The 17,442-nt window shown below is 26.7% G+C and overlaps 1 protein-coding gene across 2 annotated transcripts in view; it reads right to left on the bottom strand.

Annotated features, from left to right (window-relative positions):
* rdx (BTB/POZ and MATH domain-containing protein rdx) overlaps positions 1-17,442 on the bottom strand; it is a 358,647-nt gene that overhangs the window by 50,030 nt on the left and 291,175 nt on the right. The gene's annotated exons all lie outside the window — the stretch shown is intronic.

Below are 17,442 nucleotides of genomic sequence, written 5' to 3'. Positions count from 1 at the left end.
ATTTCTATAGAAAATTTTGTCAAATTCTTATTTCTAAATTTTGCCAAAACTTTATTTCTATAGAAACTTTCGTCAAAACTTTATTTCTATTGAAAATTTTATTTCTATAAAATTTTTTTCTATAGAATATTTTGTCAACAATTTATTTATACATTTCTATTCTATTGAATATTTTGTCAAATTGTTTTTCTATAGAACATTTTGACAAACTTTTCTATAAAAATAAAATTTTGCAAAATAAGATTTGGTAGTTTTTGGTAAAATTTTCTCCAAATTTTGGTAGATTATTTTGGGGTCAAAATTTTATTTCTATAGAAAATTTTGTCAAAATTTTATTTCTATAAAAAAATTTGTCAACATTTTATTTCTATAAAAAAATTTGTCAACATTTTATTTCTATAAAAAATTTGTCAAAATTTTATTTCTATAGAAAATTTTGTCAAAATTTTATTTCTATAGAATTTTTATTTTTTGACAACATTTTCTATAGAAATAGAATTTTCCAAAATAAGATTTGGTAGTTTTTGGTAAAATATAAATAAATATAGAAAATTTTGTCAAATTTTTACTTCTATAGAAACTTTTGTCAAAATTTTATTTCTATAGAAAATTTTGTCAACATTTTATTTCTATAGAAAAATTTGTCAAAATTTTATTTCTGTAGAAAATTTTGTCAAATTTTTATTTCTATAGATTTTTTTTTTGACAAAATTTTCTATAGAAATAGAATTTTCCAAAATAAGATTTGGTAGTTTTTGGTAAAATATAGAAAATTTTGTCAAAATTTTATTTCTATAGAAAATTTTGTCAAAATTTTATTTCTATAGAAAATTTTGTCAAAATTGTATTTCTGTAGAAAATTTTGTCAAATTTTTATTTCTATAATTTTTTTCTATAGAATATTTTGTCAAAATTTTATTTCTATAGAATATTTTGACAAACTTTTCTATAGAAATCAAATTTTTCAAAATAAGATTTGGTAGTTTTTGTTCTCCAAATTTTGGTAGATTATTTTGGGGCCAAAATTTTATTTCTATAGAAAATTTTGTCAAAATGTTATTTCTATAGAAAATTTTGTCAAAATTTTATTTCTATAGAAAATTTTGTCAAAATGTTATTTCTATAGAAAATTTTGTCAAAATTCTATTTCTATAGAAAATTTTTGGCAACATTTTATTTCTATAGAAAATTTTGTCAACATTTTATTTCTATAGAAAAATTTGTCAAAATTTTATTTCTGTAGAAAATTTTGTCAAATTTTTATTTCTATAGATTTTTTTTTTGACAAAATTTTCTATAGAAATAGAATTTTCCAAAATAAGATTTGGTAGTTTTTGGTAAAATATAGAAAATTTTGTCAAAATTTTATTTCTATAGAAAATTTTGTCAAAATTTTATTTCTATAGAAAATTTTGTCAACATGTTATTTCTATAGAAAATTTTGTCAAAATTGTATTTCTATAGAAAGTTTTGTCAAAACTTTAGTTCTATATTTTTTTTCTATAGAATATTTTGTCAAAATTTTATTTCTATAGAATATTTTGACAAACTTTTCTATAGAAATAAAATTTTTCAAAATAAGATTTGGTAGTTTTTGGTAAAATGTTCTCCAAATTTTGGTAGATTATTTTGGGGTCAAAATTTTATTTCTATAGAAAATTTTGTCAAAATTTTATTTCTATAGAAAATTTTGTCAAAATGTTATTTCTATAGAAAATTTTGTCAAAATTCTATTTCTATAGAAAATTTTGTCAAAATTCTATTTCTATAGAAAATTTTGGCAACATTTTATTTCTATAGAAAATTTTGTCAAAATTCTATTTCTATAGAAAATTTTGGCAACATTTTATTTCTAAAGAAAATTTTGTCAACATTTTATTTCTATAGAAAAATTTGCCAAAATGTTATTTCTATAGAAAATTTTGTCAACATTTTTTTCTATAGAAACTTTTGTCAAAATTTTATTTCTATAGAAAATATTGTTAAATTAAAATTTGGTCAGTACCTCTAAAATTTGTATCATGATGGATTGTTTGACAATGCAAAATCAGCTGGCGCTGAAAACGACGACCACTGATTTTAAACCATGGAAATTACAGTTTAATACGGATTTGCTTATTTTATTTTGAAAATGGTAAATTATAAATTCCCCAATTAGAAAATTTTGTTAAATTAAAATTTTGTCAGTACCTCTAAAATTTGTATCATGATGGATTGTTTGACAATGCAAAATCAGCTGGCGCTAAAAACGACGACCACTGATTTTAAACCATGGAAATTACAGTTTAATACGGATTTGCTTATTTTATTTGGAAAATGGTAAATTATAAATTCCCCAATTCCATAAAATATATGGAAAAATTTTAATACTTACGATCTATATAGTTCACGTCATAATATATTACCTAAAAAATAAGAAAAGGCAAATTAAAATTAATTTGAATTATATATTTATCAATTAAAAACTTAAAAAAATATATATTAAATATTAAAAGCTTAACAAATATATATTTTTTCCTTTCTTATATTTTTGTAATATTATTTAAACGATTTTATTTCCTTGTTATTTAAACGATTTTATTTCATTTCTAGTTTAAAAATGTTTTGCAAGGAAATTTTGTGTTCTTGTTTACGAAAATTTTGTATTTTGGGAGAAAAAAATGACGTTCAAATTTGTAAAAATATATTTAGCGCAATACGAAGTTCAAGATAGAAACATTTGTGGTAAAAGTTGTGAATTTTGCCAAAGACTATATTAAAAATTATTTAAATTGGCTTTATACTAATTATATGTAGATAAAATATAAAAATTATTGTTATTTTTGAAACAAATGGAAATAGGTGTACCTAATTTCATAGAAACAAAATTCATTCATATGCGTATTAATTTAATGTGGGTCTGCATATAAGAGATATTCTCGGAATTTATTGATGTGCTATGACAATCATCCATATACAATAAATTTCACATTAATTATACTTATTTCCTCTAAGCATTCAGTACAAGAGTAAAATAACAAAAAAAAAAAACACAATGATTCATAAATACAATTAAAAGCAACCCACAATTTTTATGGAAAAAAGAAGGGGACTAGGAACAACTAGAATAACAATGTCAACTACCTCGTAGTGTCTTCTTCTTCTTATTCGTAATCGACAACTGTAGTAGTTGTAGTAATAGTAGCAAATGGGAGGAACAGAAAATAAGAGAAAAATTGCATGTCATGTAATTAGAACATGAAAGGTTATTAGAAAAACCTCCTTGTCAATGAGGTAGCCCCCACATAGTCTCTCTTATGCATTCAAGTAATGATAACAGGGTTGCCATAAGATTCTATGTAAACAACAAGCTAAAAAAAGCTGCGGTATTATTGGCATATTTGATATGAATACTAGTGTTTCCAGTAATTAAATTATATTCAATTAATACAATTAGATTTATCGAAATAAAATTAATAAAGTAAGCGAATTGAATTTAAATAAATAAAATAAAATTAAGTTAAATTATATTACACTAAATTAAACCAAACAAAATAAATTTCATTTAATTCATACATTAAAAAAATTGAACCCAAAAATGTTAGATTACTTTTAACATTTTTTTTTAATAAGAAAGTAATTAATTTTCGCCAAACTCAATAAAAATTATTAGTCAAAAAACACCATTTATTAGACAAGTTTTATTTTTTTTTCACTTCACACAAAAAATATTTTTTGTCTTCAATCACGAAATTTATTGATCCAATTAATTTTTTGACTGAAATGTCTTCAATAACAGAAATGATGGTATCAATTTAAAAAAATAATTGAAAGCCAATTAAAAAAATGTATTGATCCATTTAAAAAATTAATTGATTGATTTTTGTTTCAATTAAAAATTTTTTGAATCGATTAAATTTTTAATTGAATATTTTTAAAACTCAATTAAGATTTTTATGATGGCAAATGTTCGATGGGAGAATTGCAAGGGTTGTAACGACACCAAGCAAATATGGCCCCATTTCAACTTAAACCGCACACTAGATATGCTAATGTTCTCGAGACGTCAGATATCACACCTGATATCTGCTATAACGGGTCGCTGCCTGATAGGAGATTTTGCAAAAACTATTGGCGCGAAGTATAATGACTATTGTATGAGCTGTCATGATGCGGAGGAAAAAGAATCAATTAAACACCTCTTGTGTGAGTGTCCTGCATTTTGTGTAAAGCGCAAGCAACTTTTAGGAGCATATAGCTTCAGATTATTGGCGGATCTGGAAAACGTTAACTTAAGCAGTCTGCTAATATTTTTGGAACAATCTGGTTGGTTCAACAAAGAAAAATAATCAAGAAGATTCAACGGTTAAAACTAGAAGTGCCCATATGTAATAGGTACTTTTAGTTAATGTGGTATCACAATGGACTGAATAGTCTAAGTGAGCCTGAATCTTAATCGGGCTGCCACTTTAACCTAACCTAACCTAAGATTTCAATTGGAAAAAATTTCATGATTTTTTTTCTGTGTGGCTTAATAAAATTTCGTATTTTGAAAAGGAAAAAAAGTAAAGTTAAAAATTAAAAAAAATGTCTTTAGCACCCAGTGTTGCCAGGTAATTTTTGATTCTTCCCCCCAAATCTTAAGAAAAAAACCCCTAAATTGGCCTAGACCTTTTTCAAAAACCCCCAAAAATGTTATGTATGTAAATAATACAAAAAGGGGCCCAAAATTTCGTCAAAAATCCTGTAGTAATACACTTAAAAAAATAAATTTAATACAAATATATAAACTGAAAGAAGATTTTTTCTGAGGAACAAAATTTTAGACAAAATAAGTTTTTTATGCTAAAAATTTTCTTTTGAAGTAAATAAAAATCATTAGAAAAAATCATTAAACCGCTTGTCACAAATTCGCGTTCGATTCCTGCTTCGACCGAACACCAAAAAGTTTTTCAGCGGTAGATTATCCCACCTCAGTAATGCTGATGACATTTCTGAGGGTTTCAAGGCTTTTCTAGGTGGTTGCACTGCAATGTGGAACGCCGTTCGGACTCGGCTATAAAAAGGAGGTCCCTTTACGTTGAGCTTAACTTGGAATCGGGCAGTGAAACGAGAGAAGTTCACCAGTGTGGTATCACAATGGACTGAATAGTCTAAGTGAGTCTGATACATCGGGCTGCCACCTAACTTAACCTTGTTTTTAATTGTATCAAATATTAAAAATGCCCCTTCAACAGATGCGTTTAAAAAAGAATGTCATTGCATACTCTCTTGTATTTAGGAATATGGGTTGACTTCCCTTATTTTTTTCTCAAAATTCATGCCAGATTTGTTCCAAATTTTGTTGAGAATTGCTCCACTTTTTGTTGAGAATTGCTCCACTTTTTACCCCCAAAAACCCCCCAAATAGAAGTTACCCCTAAAAATCCCCCTAAACGTGTAAAAACCCCCTAAATTTGGGGGGAAAACCCCCAACCTGGCAATACTGTTAGCACCATACGAAGTTCATGATGGACGTATTCCTGGTAAAATTTAAAAATATGACGAAATTCTGTGGGAAGTATGCATTTAGTAAACCTTTATGCTGCATTTGTGTATAACTTTTATTTCATTTTTGGGTCATTTAACAAAAAATATATAAAAGTGAAAGAATCTTTCCCAAATTAGGGAAATATCAACTAAAATATAATTATTTTCATCAACTCAAAAAAAGAATTAAATTGGCTTTAGTGCGCAGGAGGGTTCACTATTGTTTAAGTGCAAAAGGGGTGCAAACAATGGGACAATTGTACTAAATTTGGTACTTTCCATATTTCAATGATACTGCAGTTTGTCTATTCAAAAAGTCATTGCGGCAAAACGATTTATGTGGAATCTATTTAATTGTGGAATCCATAACAATAAAATTTTCAAAAATTTGTTTATTTATTTAAATGAGTCAAAATTACAAATATGAAATTTAATTGAAATTTTATATTAATTTAAAATAAATCAAGATAAAAATAGAAAAACGCTCTTATAGCATATTGATGAAAAAAAAACTTAAATGTTATATTTTAATATTTATTTATTAAATTTTTTTAAATTTAATAAAGGCTTTATCAAAATTGAGACAAAATCAATCAAGCTCTACGTCATGATGATAATGATAATACTTTCGCCCCTCCAACATGAATACAAAACACTCAATAGTTCTTTTAATGTACTTTTCTAATTTCCATTATATTTTAGAGGGTTGCCGACACTGCCCTTGTATTCTCTTGTTGATGGTCATATGTCAGTCATAGAATGTCATAAAAAAAAAAAAAATAAATAAATTGACTTAAGCGCTCTACCATAGTCTGTCCATCATGGTTTTCGTTACTGGCCTATGTCCACACATTATGATGGTCAGGCATATTTTACAGCTGTCATTCGTAAAAAAAACCAACAAAAAACCAAAAAAAAAGACTATTTGATATCTAAAGTGTCAAATTATCATTAAATAGTAAAAATGTTCATATGGCATAGCAATCAAATGGGTAACGTTAATCATTAGTTTTTCTTTTCGATTGTTTTTTTTTTTTGTTAACTTTCATAATCGTCTTCGTCATTGTCATGAAGATTATGTCATATGGAGCAATGTTGGTTTCTTACTACCGAAATGTATTGGAAGAAGAAAGAGAATGCATAGGAGAAAATAATGCAAGGTTAGATTAGGTATAGCGGCAGCCCTATATTTTAGGCCCACTTAGGGTATTGTGATATTGTGAACTTCTCTCTAAAGCAAGCCCAAAGATTTGCATTTTGTTTTGATATCCCGAAATTAATTCATCCAATTAAATTTTTAATTGAATTTAGTTTTAAGTTTCAAACAAATTTTTTAATTGCACGGATGAAAAAGACTGTTTTTCATATGTTTGGCTATAAACATTATATGTTTGGAACACAAATTTTTAAACACAATATTTTTGAGTGCAAGCATATAATGTTCATAAACTAGCATAACATGTTTGGGACATATATGTTAATATGTTAGAACATATTATGTTTGGGACATAAAATGTTTGTAAATATAATATGCTTGGATGCAAACATATATTAATTTAGAAATAGCTTATAAACATATATGTGTTTAGTAGCTTGGGGCGCTATTTAACAGGGAGCGATATTGAATTAAGTTGGTGGTTGTTGCTTGTTATTACAAAATTAACATTTTATTTTTCCTTGGGCAATTGATCAGCTACTTCTTTGATCCTTACAAACTGTGTGGTCCGCTGTTCGAATCCCCGTCCGGCAAAAGGTAAAATTAAAATAAAAAAATCATAAAATTGAATAATTTCTTCTACAATGTTTGTATTACAGAAAAAGGTGCTAAGAACTAAAAAATCTCGTGGAAGTGAGAAAGATGTCGGGGAATATACAATTGGGCAGAAACAAAATTTTGAGCATTCAGGTCGAAAACCTATGTTGTTAGCACCTATATTACCTGTTTATTTTCATAATTCATTATGATTGTAAATATATAAATAAATAAATAAAATTTTGAGCACAATATTGTTTGGGAGAATTTTTTTTAAGCATATAATATTTTTGGGTGCAAAATGCTTCCAAACATATTATATGTTCACATAATAACATATTGTTTTTTGGAAGACAACATTATTGAATTTGGATGCAAAAATACAAAATGTTTGGAACTTCGACTACCCAAACATATATTGTTTAGACCAATATGCTTTCAAACATATTATATATTGGAAGAGATCAAACATATAAATGTTTGGGCAATACCCAAAAATGTATATGCTTGAAGCAAAATATGTTTGGGAGTATATGTTACAGAATCTATTTTTGTGAGCGTGTGGAAATATAGTTTTTTTTTTTTTATATTTTATTGCCACATTTCGGAGATTAATTTTCATTTTTCATTCAAATCTAAATGAACTATTTTAGTTTGAATTATAATTCCATCTCCATCAAAATTTAGAAGACCCCCATTACGATATTTTCTTTCATTACTCATTCTCTAAGTACCTCTTACTCTTCTTCTTAAGAGTAGAGTTAATGGAAAACATGCGATGCCCTAAATTAAACAAAAAATGTTGTTCACAACTAATTATACGATGACCACCCATACGACAGAGAGGGTAAGAGCGAGCAGATGTTTTCATCTCCATAAGGGGTGTTCAATAAAGAAATTTACCAATCCATAATAATAAATTCTCTCCACCCATTCAAACAAACATATGTCGCATGGTGATATGAAAAGGAAATATCACTCCTACTTCCAATCTAAGAGGCAACTGCCCGCATCTACATATCAAAAATGATGAAGGAATGCAATGCCAAGCTGGTCTATCGACAGTCGATCCTATGGACACAAGAAAATAATTGCCTAGCTTTTGAGATAGACAATAAGGCCTACTGCACTCGACTACTGTGCGGTTTTGCTTCGGGTCATTAGAAAAACAATAACAACAACATTGAGAGAAAATAAAACGTTTTGAATGGCCATGAGGATATTTTATAAGTGGTATAGTGAGATAGAGAGAGAGAAAGAGAGAGGAATATCCTCAGAGTACCTCAAGAAGAAGACACTGGCCACACAGCACCATGCCTAAAGACCACATTGACAACACTGTCTAACGACAGTACAACGAATTGCTGAAGGAGAGTTTCCTTATGCGATATTCATACTGGAGATGTGTAGGTGAAGTGAAAATTGGATGGCTCATGTTGAAGACAAATTACTAATAGCGTGAGTAAAAACAGAGTACGCATTTTTGTGCGAGAGTTATTTTATAGGAGAGAGATTACACAGAAAAATTGAAAAATTTTGATTTTAATAGAAATAAAATTTTGACAAAATTTTCTATCAAAATAAAATTTTAAGAAAAATATAAATAAAATGTTCACTAAATTTTCTAAAAAAAAATTACAAGATTTTCTATAGAAATAAAATTTTGACAAAATTTTCCATAGAAATAAAATATTGAGAAAATTTTCTATAGAATTAAATTTTGACAAAATTTTCTATAGAATTAAAATATCGACAAAATTTGACAAAATTTTCTATAGAAATAAAATTTTGAAAAAAATTTCTATAGAAATAAAATTTTGAGAAAATTTTCTATATAAATAAAATGTTGAAATTTTATTTATAGACAAAATTTTCTATAGAAATAAAATTTTGACAAAATTTTCTATAGAAATAAAATTTTAAAAAAAATTTTGTATAGAAATAAAAATTTGACAAAATTTTCTATAGAAATAAAATTTTAACAAAATTTTCTATAGAAATAAAATTTTGACAAAATTTTTTATAGAAATAAATTTTTGACAAAATTTTCTATAGAAATAATATGTTGACAAAATTTTCTATAGAAATAAAATGTTGACAAAATTTTTTATAGAAATAAAATTTTGACAAAATTTTCTATAGAAATAAAATGTTGACAAAATTTTCTATAGAAATAAAACTTTGACAAAATTTTCTATAGAAATAAAACTTTGACAAAATTTTCGATAGAAATAGAATTTACAAAAAATTTTTTATAGAAATAAAATTTTGAAAAATATATTTTTGTTTGGTAGTTTTTTGGTAAAATATTTTCCAAATTTTGGTAGATTATTTTTGTGTCGAGTGAGTGTAATGTGTGCTTATGAAAATACGTGAATGGAAATTTTCAAATGCCAGCATGAGGAAAATTTTCTTCACCTACTCATCTCTAAATTCCCATATCAGTATGTGTGTGTCCTTCGAGGGTTTGAGTGGCTTTTTGGGATTCTTTCTTGTTTTGTCTCGTTATGGCTCATCATATTAAAGGCCATGCAAAAGGAAAGGAACAGCACAGAAAACTCAAATGAAATGAAATGGGCAATGTTTATGGGCCATATCGCTTTTGTTGGCCGTATAAAATTGACACAGCATGACAAACGAACGAATGGTAACGACCAATGATATTTGATGACCACCACCAACGATGCTTCATTTCTTAGCCTTAGTCCATAGATGTATTTTAGTTATATCTCAGGCATATGGTAGCAGGATATACATAAATGGTGGTCTCTAGAAAATTAACTGGATAACGAAGAGACACCGTAGCGGGAATGATTGGCATGACCGTCTTGAATGCACAGCGTCTGGGGTTCAATTCTAGTTGCTAGTGAACTTGAATTTTTTTTGTGGCGGGTTTGACGCTCCTCAGCAATATTGAGTCTTGTAAAATTTTTTTCATACAATGTCCTCGCCTCTCTAATATTGGCGTCGGCTATAAAAAATTAGATTTAGAAGTAAATTTGCAAACTTGCAGTGTTTATCATTTCAGAGAACCGAAAAATTGAGTTTCTGATCTTTTAATGTTCATATGGTGATCTAAGAGAAGAGGGGGATGATTACTTTCAATAAGAACATGAGAAGATTTTCTATATATGGCAATCTCTGAGTTAGGAAAATCGGGAAATCTCTTAGGCATTTAAATAATAAATTAGATGAGGAGAATTCTTCTTACTCCAACAGAGAGATATTACGAACATAGAGTAGAGAATGTTGTTGAGTATCTCTTATGATATTTAAGTTTAAGTGTGCAGTGCTGGCCTCTATTCGTAAGGCTGATTAAGTGGTTGGCTCCTATTTATGTAGGAAAAGAACTGATGAAGAGAGAAGATATGAAGAGAAGATTTCTTGAATAAGAAAATGAGAAAACCGAAAACGAACTTTAAACTGGATAAATTTAAAGCTTCTGAGATTATCTTTAATGACGGAGATTTTCTCTTACACCCAGCGAGTACTTTTTATCGAAGAGAAAAAATCGTTTAAGTGATTAATTGAAGTGAGGAAGAGATGATGTAATAATTGTTTGTATCGGCAATTATAAGAAGAGAAACAATGGATAAATTGTATTAAAGTTATAAGCTCTAAATACGAAATATAGTAGAGCATTTGTTACGGTCTTTATGTAGAACAGTGGTGAAGAGACTCTGTGATTAATTGAGTGTATTAAAAGCATCAAGGGAGAGTTAGAGAGAGAGAATGTGATATTACGAAATTTGAGTAGGGAATCTCTCTATTATGCTCTTTACATATAACTGAGTTGAAAGAGCTCTGCTACCAACCGATGTCGCTTTTGTTTTTGCATCTAAGAGAAGGATTGCGATATTTTCCATTACAAGAGAATTGGAGTCTATACAAGAGATTACGAATTATGAGTTAGGAATTTCAATTAATTAACCAAATATTCTGTTATGAATTAAATCGAATGGCATTTTTATAGAGTCCACATTCTTGAAGTTAAACATGTGTTTCCATTTTATCCTCTTAGCCAAAGTCTTTAGAATTTTGTTTCACTATAAAATTCTTATATTAACAATAAAACCATTTGTTATATGATAATTATTTTTGGATTAATTCGATAAACAAAAGGTATACTACCGCCACCATAGAGACAGAGAGGGGTTGGAAACCATAAATTGATTTTAATTATTATGTGGGAGCCCCCTGCTTTGATGTGTATGGAAAAAAGGCCCACAGATTTAATATGTCTGGTATAGAGGAACAAAAAATTCAATATCCATCTTTCAAGATTTTTAGTTAAATTCCCGCTTACTTGTTAACATGGTCTTAATGGTATTCACAAAGTATTTTTGTTTTGGCTTGTAAACCTTCTCCTACTACTGTGACCATTAGGTGGTTTTAATAATGGTTTTGATGAGCATTTTGTTGTTTTACCATTCTTGCTCAAGACTACATTAAACCTGAATCTTAACCTTCTTGTCTATCCCTAGGGATTCCTTTAAAGAATTACATGTAAAAATTTCTCTTGGGGTATGTCATGTTCCAAGTTTTCCACGTACCATGGATATATGGAAGGAAGCCTTGCATGTCTTATTGGTATGAAGCAAGCAAGCAACACTATGACTGCTTGCTGGGATGTGTGAAAATCAAGCAGAAAAGATACTATACCCATTTATGGAGCTTCACTTGCTTAATGATTATTCGCCAAAGATACTTTACTTACATCCTTAAGATTTGTTCTAGTGATTCTGTTGCTCTGCTTCTTAATACTTTTGATTAGTGGTGGTAATGTATGGTGGTTTTGGTTGTTCGTCTCACTATCTGGGTGGTCTTGAATATCTCTCACCTTAGGCCAAGGTTTTCATGGCCAAGGTGTCGAGAACAAACAAATTGATTTCAAATAAAAACACCATTAAAACATGCGCTTAACTTGCTAAACAAGCCTCAGTCAAGAACAGAATCTAAAACCGAAGAAAACATTAAAACAAAATCCAACAACAAAAACAATTGTATGTGTGTAATATGAAGAACACCAATGAAAAAAAAAAAAAACAAAAGACCACACAAAGTCAAGTAAACACAGAGTGACTGACTGCTGTTGGGTTTAGTGGTGAATTTTCGTTGTTGTTTCAACGATATGAATTCATTAAGTAACGGTTTAGTGAAATAAAATTTTCACAAAATTTTCTATATAAATAAAATTTTAACAAAATTTTCTATATAAATAAAATTTTGACAAAATTTTCTATAGAAATAAAATTTTGAGAAAATTTTTTATAGAAATAAAATTTTCACAAAATTTTCTATAGAAATAAAATTTTGAGAAAATTTTCTATAGAAATAAAATTTTTGAGAAAATTTTCTATAAAAATAAATTTTTTAGGAAAATTCGATAGAAATAACATTTTGACAAAATTTTCTATAGAAATTAAATTTTGAGAAAGTTTTTTATAGATATAAAATTTGGACAAAATTTTCTATAGAAATAAAATTTTGACAAAATTTCTATAAAAATAAAATTTTTAGGAAAATTCGATAGAAATAAAAATTTGACAAAATTTTCTATAGAAATAAAATTTTGACAAAATTTTCGATAGAAATAAAACTTTGACAAAATTTTCTATAAAAATAAAATTTTTAGTAAAATTCGATAGAAATAAAATTTTGACAAAATTTTCTATAGAAATAAAATTTTAACAAAATTTTCGATAGAAATAAAATTTTCAGAAAATTTTCTATAGAAATAAAATTTTGACAAAATTTCTATAAAAATAAAATTTTTAGGAAAATTCGATAGAAATAAAATTTTTCAAAAATTTTCTATAGAAATAAAATTTTTCAAAAATTTTCTAAAGAAATAAAGTTTTGGGAATATTTTCTATAGAAATAAAATTTTGCAAAATTAAAAATAAAATGTTGACAAAATTTTCTATAGAAATAAAATTTGACAAAATTTTCTATAGAAATAAAATTTTGATAAAATATTCAATAGAAATAAAATTTTGACAAAATTTTCTATAGAAATAAAATTTTGACAGAATTTTCTATAAAAATAAAATTTTAAGAAAATTTTCGAAAGAAATAATGTTTTTGGAATATTTTCTATAGAAATCAAGTTTTGCAAAAATAAAAATAAATTTTGACAAAATTTTAAATAGTAATAGAAATTTTGACAAAATTTTTTATAGTAATGGAAATTTTGACAAAATTTTCTATAGTTATAGAAATTTTGACAAAATATTTTATAGTAATAGAAATGTTGACCAAATTTTTTATAGAAATAAAACTTTTGAAAAAAGATCGGTTTATATGCGGAATATACCAAAACATGGACCAATACACGCCATTTTCGGAACACATGTTTGTGGTCCTACAATACCTCTAGATTTCTAATTTCAGGCAAATTGGATAAAAACTACGGATTATAGAAGCCTGAGAAGTAAAATCTGAAGATCGGTCTATATGGGGGCTATATCAAAACATGGACCGATACTCACCATTTTTGGCACACCTTTTTATGGTCCTAAAATATCTCTAGATTATCAATTTGAGGCGTATTGGATAAAAACTACGGTTTCTATAAGCCCGAGAAGTAAAATCTGAAGATCGGTCTATATGGGGCCTATATCAAAACATGGACCGATACTCACCTCTTTTGGCACACCTTTTTATGGTCCTAAAATATCTCTATGGTCCTAAAATATCTCCAATACGCCTCAATTTGAGGCGTATTGGATAAAAACTACGGTTTCTATAAGCCCGAGAAGTAAAATCTGAAGATCGGTCTATATGGGGGCTATATCAAAACATGGACCGATACTCACTATTTTTGGCACACCTTTTTATGGTTCTAAAATATCTCTGGATTTTCAATTTGAGGCATATTGGATAGAAACTACGGTTAATATAAACCAAAGATTTTAAATCGGGAGATCGGTCTATATGGGGGCTATACCAAAACATGGACCTATACTCACCATTTTCGACACACCTCTTTGTGGTCCTAAAATACCTCTAGATTTCCAATTTCAGGCAAATTGGATAAAAACTACGGATTATAGAAGCCCAAGAAGTAAAATCAGGAGATCGGTATATTTTGGGGATATATCAAAACGTGGACCTATAACTCACAATTTTTGGCACACCTCTTTATGATCCCAAAAGACTTCTAGATTTCCAATTTCTGGCGAATTGGATAAAAACTACGGTTGCTATAAGCCCAAGACCCCAAATCGGGAGGTCGGTTTATATGGGGACTATATCAAGACCTATACCCATATAGGCCATCTTCGAACTTGACCTGCCTGCATTGATTATATCGTCTTAGAATTTCTCCCTGATCAAGAATATATATACTTTATATAGTCGGAAATCGATATTTCCATGTGTTACAAACGGAATGACAAACTTATACTCCCGTCACCATTCTTTGGTGGGGGGTTTACAAATTTGTGAAATTTTCTATAGAAATAAAATTTTGAGAACAATTTCTATAGAAATAAAATTTTTAGAAAATTTTCTATAGAAATAAAATTTCGAGAAAATTTTCTATAGAAATACAATTTTGAGAAAATTTTCTATAGAAATAAAATTTTGAGAAAATTTTCTATAGAAATAAAATTTTGAGAAATTTTTCTATAGAAATACAATTTTGAGCAAATTTTCTATAGAAATACAATTTTGACAAAATTTTCTATATAAATAAAATTTTGACAGAAATTTAATTTTGACAAAATTTTCTATAAAAATACAATTTTGACAAAATTTTCTATAGAAATAAAATTTTGACAACATTTTCTATAGAAATACAATGTTGACAAAATTTTCTATAGAAATAAAATTTTGAGAAATTTTTCAATAGAAATAAAATTTTGAGCAAATTTCTATATAAATAAAATTTTGAGCAAATTTTCTATAGAAATAAAATTTTGACAAAATTTTCTATAGAAATACAATTTTGACAAAATTTTCTATAGAAATAAAATTTTGAGCAAATTTTCTATATAAATAAAATTTTGAGCAAAATTTCTATAGAAATTAAATTATGAGAAAATTTTCTATAGAAATAAAATTTTGACAAAATTTGCTATAAATACAATTTTGACAAAATTTTCTATAGAAATAAAATTTTGAGAAAATTTTCTACAGAAATAAAATTTTGAGAAAATTTTCTATAGAAATAAAATTTTGAGAAAATTTTCTATAGAAATAAAATTTTGAGCAAATTTTCTATAGAAATAAAATTTTGACAAAATTTTCTATAGAAATACAATTTTGACAAAATTTTCTATAGAAGTACAATTTTGAGAAAATTTTCTATAGAAATACAATTTTGAGAAAATTTTCTATAGAAATAAAATTTCGAGAAAATTTTTTATAAAAATAAAATTTTGAGAAAATTTTCTATAGAAATACAATTTTGACAAAAATTTCTATAGAAATAAAATTTTGACAAAATTTTCTATAGAAATAAAATTTTGTGAAAAATTTCCATAGAAATAAAATTTTGAGAAAATTTTCTACAGAAATACAATTTTGACAAAAATTTCTATAGAAATACAATTTTGACAAAAATTTCCATAGAAATAAAATTTTGTCAAAATTTTTTATAGAAATACAACTTTGAGAAATAAAGTTTTGACAAAATTTTCTATAGAAATACAATTTTGAGAAAATTTTCTTTATTAATAAAAATTTGAGAAAATTTTCTATAGAAATAAAAATTTTTCAAAAATTTTCTATAGAAATAAAATTTTGAGAAAATTTTCTTTAGTAATAAAAATTTGAGAAATTTTCGATAAAAATGCAATTTTGAAAAAATTTTCTATAGAAATAAAATTTTAGCGAAATTTCTAAAAAAGTATAATTTTGCTAACTAAAATTTTCAAAAACTACTGTGTTTGTTTCCTCTCCATAACTATTGCTTACATAGTGCTCCTTTGATATTAAGGAATTCCTTAAACGTGTTTGCACTTTTAATGCATTTTAGCACCTTTATAACACTTGGGTTTTTAATTTTCTTTCCGTTTTGTTCCTTTTCTTCTTTTTTCCACCTCAAGATGGGTGCTAAAAATCACAAAACCATAAAAGTTTTTCCCTCGTTGTATATGTTAGGTCTCAAAAACCCACTATAAATCAGTGATCGTGTGAGGTGATATTGTTAGAGGCTAATTAATGCTGTTAAAAATAACGCAATGCAATTAACAAGTAATTTTTTTATATTTGTTTTTTTTATTTGCTTTTAGGAGTTCATCTATCAATTCTTGAGGTGACAAAAGTCTGATATAAAAAAAATCAGAACAAAAAGAAGAAGAAAAAAAAAGAAAAAATATTGTATAATAATAATTGAAGAAATAATTCGAAAAAAATCGAAACTAGATGGACTTGACATTATTTTTGAGTATTTTTTTAATGGTTACAAAAAAATGCAAAATTTGCTTAACTTGTAAATGTTGGAAGAACACTCCACATGCCATACCCTCTATACACAATTATATTAAGCTTTTGTACCAACAAACATTCATAATTGTGCATTGTTTATAAAAAGCTGAAAAATTGAAAAAGAAAAAAAAACTAAACGACAAAGAACCACAAATTTTATAGAAAAGAGGGTGGTGATTTATGGCTCAGCTATGGCATATAGACGCCTGTGATTGTTGTAAAGCTTATAAAGTCAACAACAGACCTGCTGGCGGTCATATCGCAGCGACACATTGTTGTTTTAGTTTTTTTGGTTTTCTTTTAAAGGTAGTCATAGATAAGCGATCTTTGAAATTGGGGCTAATTGAAAATAATATTTCAATATTTTTCTCAATTGTCCGATTTGTATAAAATTTATTCTCAAGTTAGAGGCACACGTCCATGCCAAAAAACGACAAAAAATAAAAAAATGCAAAAAATCTCTATTTAATAAATGAAAAATGTATTTCTCATTTGAATGAAGAAAATATAGCAAAAAAGACAGGGTAATGTTTGATCAAAGCCATACATGAACTTCGAGCTTGAAAAACAAATAATCATTTCATTTTATTTATAAAAACCAAATGAACCTCAATTCAATTTCAAATGAAATTCAAAGGAAATTCAAATATAATTCACATTAAATGCAAATTAATTTGAATTAAACTGATATAAAAAATCGATATCGAGAATTTTTAATTTGAATGAAGAAAATATAGCAAAAAACA

The sequence above is a fragment of the Haematobia irritans genome, chromosome 1 (assembly GCF_050003625.1).
Source record: "Haematobia irritans isolate KBUSLIRL chromosome 1, ASM5000362v1, whole genome shotgun sequence".
Classification (NCBI taxonomy): domain Eukaryota; kingdom Metazoa; phylum Arthropoda; class Insecta; order Diptera; family Muscidae; genus Haematobia; species Haematobia irritans.
This window is presented reverse-complemented; position numbering and strand designations above follow the sequence as displayed.